This window comes from Pelmatolapia mariae, linkage group LG23 (genome assembly GCF_036321145.2).
Source record: "Pelmatolapia mariae isolate MD_Pm_ZW linkage group LG23, Pm_UMD_F_2, whole genome shotgun sequence".
Taxonomy (NCBI): Eukaryota; Metazoa; Chordata; class Actinopteri; order Cichliformes; family Cichlidae; genus Pelmatolapia; species Pelmatolapia mariae.
The window spans coordinates 5,177,267-5,182,677 of NC_086246.1; positions in this window are offsets into that span (position 1 = coordinate 5,177,267).

Genomic DNA, 5,411 nt, shown 5'->3' on the forward strand with positions numbered 1-5,411 from the left:
ATGAAAGCTTGCATCATGCGGGCCCTTGCAGCTATGTGGATATGAAGTATAAGTGTATAAGTCATAAATGCTGCCTTGTCTTTACTGGCATTGAATCAAACCTTTTCTAAGCACCTTGAGGCGACTGTTGCTGTTATTTGGCACTATATAAATAACATTGAATTGAACTGAAATTAATTTTCTCTAGCATGGATGTCAGGACTAATTGTTCCACTTCAAACTTTGAATGTTCACTTTTCCAATAAATTCCAAATTCTAGGAACTGCTAGTAGGGCTTCAAACAAACTGATTCATGTCTTGGCACTCTCTGATGTTTACTGTCTTCACACCAACAACTAAATCTCTTCGGACAGTTGTTTCTTTATTAGAGGGACTTAAATGGATCTTAAGATAGAAACACAGTTTTAGAGTAGTTTTTTGGGAGGTTATATCATTTAAAAAAGAAGTGACTCATGGCTTAGCAGAGCACTAGTGATTTCTACACACAAAGTGCCGACTCTGTAACTTCATGGTGGAGTTGCTTGGGTTTCCCAAGTCCTTTGCAATAATGTCAATTACAGTTCATTATGGAGGGAAGATATCTTGTTGCAAAGTTGGCATGCTACTACAAGCTAACACCTGAATTTAGTGATCTCTTTAGAATGACCCTGTAACTCACCTGCAACTAGCACGTCTTTTGTGTTTTCCCTGTATAATTGTAGGATTTTCACCATAGAATATAAAGTGCCTGAGGCAGCTGTTGTTGTGATTTGGTGCTATATAAATAAAATTGAATTGAATTCAAGGTAACAGACCCAACAGCACTTTTGAAATGGCCAGCTGGTTTACCAACTGGCAGCCTGGTAAACAAGTTGCACGCAACCGGTGCACAGCCCTCCTGCCAATAGAATCAGGTCATCAGTTGATCCACAGTTGATTCATACTCCATGTGACCAGCCATCAGGCTATAATGAGCCGCCTGGAAAATTAATTCCAGAGGGCTTTTTGGCACCAACAACCGAGTGTGTTCTTCTCTAGTGCAACCGTCACGAATCATTTGGTACAACATGCCTCTAATCATTATAACATTATAACAAACAATTTGTGTTTGTTATAATGTTTGCTGAGCTGTGGGGAGTCCAGGGAGGCCCAGCCCAAACCTGGCGTCTGAGCCTCCTTGGACAGCGGGGGCAGCAGCCACACTCCTCACTTGATCTCCACCTACAAGCTTCTGTGACAATAACTCTCTTGTAAACTGTCCTTTAATGTATTAAAGTGGGAATTATTTTTATAATCTAATATTAGAGCCTACAGTGCACTGATGGCATGATAGACTGTATCAAGTTATTTACACATGTTTGGTTATAAACTGATAGCTGTTAAAAAGTTTACACAAACATGACATGTAAACGCATCATGGAGTAGATAAGAATTCTACTTTCTGTTGCCACCCAAAACCTGGGCTACAACTATTCCTAACACCACGCTTCAACATGGCCCCTTGACATACAGTTTTCGTAAAGTCAGAGTTTACCTTTCTGTCACATGCAATGATAAGGGGTCCCCCTTCTTAAAGATGGGAACCACCACCCCGGTCTGCCAGTCTAGAGGTACCATGCCAGATCTCCATGCATCCATGAAATCCAGGGACGGGAATGAAGGATGGGACCAGGGAATCTAAACATGAAGACAGACGAGAGAATCAGGACTAGGAAAACCACGAAAGCAACACGAGAGATACTTATAGAACCAGCCAACACTAACAAGAGTAGTTTAACGTTCCAGTAATGAGAAGCACTGAGCCACTGTTTTAAATGGTGGCCGGGAGTGGCAGGATAATGAGCCGCAGGTGTGTTGGCCAAGAGCGAGAGCCCACAATGAGCGCCACCCAGGCGAGGAGGAGACAGGAGAGAGAGACAGAAGAAATAAACCAGTCCAAAACCCCAAAACCAGGAGCAGAAGTCCAACAATAAGGTGAAAACAGTTCTGAAGGCCGGCCGTGTTCTGAGGAAACAGAGTCCGACACAAAAACAGTTTAGGAGGCCGGCCAAGTGACCAGGGGCAGGGACGAGGCAGATCAGGAGGCCGACTGGGAGGCAAGCAACGGGGACAGAGCAGGTCTGCGGGCATTACTTAATAAAAAGTAATTTTTCAATGCAGAGAGGTAAGTGGGATAGGTGACTGAAGAAGAAACACCCAGTGCATCATGGGAATCCCCCGGCAGCCTACATCTATTGCAGCATAACTAAGGGAGGATTCAGGGACACCTGGTCCAGCCCTAACTATATGCTTTAGCAAAAAGGAAAGTTTGAAGCCTAATCTTAAAAGTAGAGATAGTGTCTGTCTCCTGAATCCAAACTGGAAGCTGGTTCCACAGAAGAGGGGCCTGAAAACTGAAGGCTCTGCCTCCCATTCTACTTTTAAATACTCTAGGAACAACAAGCAAGGGAAACATGTATAATCTAAACAGAATTGGTCCTAGCACTGAACCCTGTGGAACTCCATAATTAACCTTAGTGTGTGACTCTATATCTATTAGATAGATATGGTAAAAACCTGTCATAAACCTGGCAATTGCTGGGGTGTAGTGGGCAGGCAACCAGGTAGGAGAAGCAGCCAGAGATCACCAGGGCGGAGTAAGGTAAGCTCACTCCTGATGGTTTGATTTATGGAAACATCAACCTCTGCACACATGGAGAAGAAGGTTACTCAAGGAAAAGGCAATTAGTTTAACTACATGAAAGAGTGGCCTAGTTACCGTCGGATGGCACACAACAGACCGACGAGGCATGGCAGACTGCTCCGGGTTTAAGAAGCCCTCCTGCTGATTGCACATACATGAGGCCCAGGGGAGATGTAGGAGGCTCCACCCTAAAGGGGTGGACGGGAGACCTACAGCCACAGATGGAAAAAACCCGGACACTCCCACGGACCATGACACAAACCACTGCAGTGCAGTACCTGTAATACCTACAGCATGTTCTAATCGCTCTAATAGGATATTATGGTCGACAGTATCGAACGCTGCACTGAGGTCTAGCAGGACAAGCACAGAGATGAGTCCACTGTCAGAGGCCATAAGCAGATCATTTGTAACCTTCACTAAAGCTGTTTCTGTGCTGTGATGAGCTCTGAAACCTGACTGAAACTCTTCAAATAAGCCATTCCTCTGCAGATGATCTGTTAGCTGTTTGACAACTACTCTTTCAAGGATGTTTGATATGAAAGGAAGGTTGGAGATTGGCCTATAATTAGCTAAGACAGCTGGGTCTAGAGATGCTTTTTAGAGAAAAAGACTATTATCTACAGCTACTTTTAGTATCTGTAGATAATATTACATCTGTGGGATGATTATTGGTAATTTTTTCTCTAATGATTAAAATTTTATTTGTGAAGAAGTTCATGAAGTCATTACTAGTTAACGTTAAAGGGATGGTTGGCTCGACAGAGCTCTGACTTTTTGTCAGCCTGGCTACAGTGCTGAAGAGAAACCTGGGGTTGTTCTTGTTTTCTTCAATCTGTGATGAATAGTAAGATGTTATCTATTATTTCGTTTTTAATTAAATTGACTACGCAGATAAACTACACAAAAACACTACTGTGTGTTGGAACAGGAACAGAAAGTGATACTCTACCACAGTGAGAGTCAACACCAAGTGAGAGCCTCATGACATGGCAAAATATAATGGCACAAAAGGAGGGTGTGTGTGATGTTTGGTGATGCATGCTGTACCTTCATCCCTGACAATACTGCTGCTAATAGTTCTTTTACATAGAACCCATTTTTTTACCTTGTTCCTGCAATTTATGACACTGTCATCAATTTTCAAGATGAAATTTTGGGACAAGTGCTGAAATTTGTGTGGCCCAATGACCATCAACTCTGTTTTATCAGTATTTAGGAGCAATAAATTATCCGATAACCAGCCCCTAATTGCAGATACACAAGATTCTAGTTTAGAGACTTCAGCACAATTTCCAATGGTTAGAGGAACATAAAGCTGCATGTCATCAGCGTAACAATGAAAGGTTACATTAAAAGAACGTAAAAGAACACCAAGAAGCAGCAGGTACATAGAAAACAGCAATGGGCCAAGTATGGAGCCCTGAGGGACCCGGTGCCTCACTGCACAGGTCTCGGAGAGATCATTTTTAAAGCTAACAGTCTGAGACCTCCCAGACAGGTAAGATCTCAGCCACGATAAAACATTTCCTGTAACTCCAATAAAATGTTCAAGCCTATCCAATAAAATGCAGTGATCCACAGTGTCAAACGCAGCACTTAGATCCAGCAGTAATAAAACTGAAGTTCGATCATTGTCTGTATTTACCAGCAGATCTTTTACCACTTTGACTAAAGCTGTTTCTGTGGAGTGATTTGGTCTAAAAGCAGACTGAAATGGCTCAAACAGATTGTTAGTTGACAAATGCTCAGTGAGCTGCTTAAAAACCACTTTTTCAAAGATTTTAGATAAAAAAGACAGATGTGAGATGGGTCTATAGTTTACGACCATGTCAACATCCAGTCCAGGCTTTTTCAAGATTGGCACTACCACAGCTGATTTAAGACATTCAGGGAAGACTCCAGTCATCAATGAAGTATTTAAAAGAAACAGAATGTAGGGTCCTAATACTGACCACTTTATAGCCCAGGCTGGTAGAGGATCCAAAGAACAGGTTGTACATCGAGCTGCTTTTACAACCTTAGTTAATCCAGACAGGGAAATACCCTTGAAGTCAGAGAACAGTTTATCAGCACCAACAGGCAAAGCAGCCGAGTAGTCTGACGAACAGCTCGAGGAGGGAGTAATCTGATTCCTAAGTGTTTCAGTCCTGTCTCTGAAAAGCTGTCAAATTAGAACAGCAGAGAGTTGACTTACTCTCTGTAAGTTGCGACACTGTGTTGAATAAGAGTTTTGAGTTATGCTTATGACTCATGATGAGATTTGAGAAATAATTTGCTTTCGCTGTCGACATCGCTGATTGAAGAGAAGACAATGAGTCCTTCCAAGCCTGGAGAAATACTTCTAGTCTGGAAGATCTCCAGTGACGCTCTGCTTTTCTACAATTTCGTCTCAAATTCATGAGCTCCTCATTTAGCCAGGGCATAGGGTTCCTTTTTTGACACTTTAACTTCTTTACAGGAGCAACAGAGTCCAGTAGTTCAAGAAGTGTATTATTAAGGTTCGCAGTCAAGGTGTCCGCACATAACTCCTGGGTAAAAATGGGGTCCAACACATCAGGTAAATGCAATTTAACTCCAAGCAATGCTTCGGGGCTAATATAACGAGATGATCTGAGGGGCAATTTCCCCTCTCAGAAGCTGCAGATTTAGGGATTAAAATATCAAATAAAATTACTGAGTGGTCTAGAATAGGTAAAAAACAATTTTCTGTCATTGATACATTCAGTCTGTAACCCAACACAAGCTC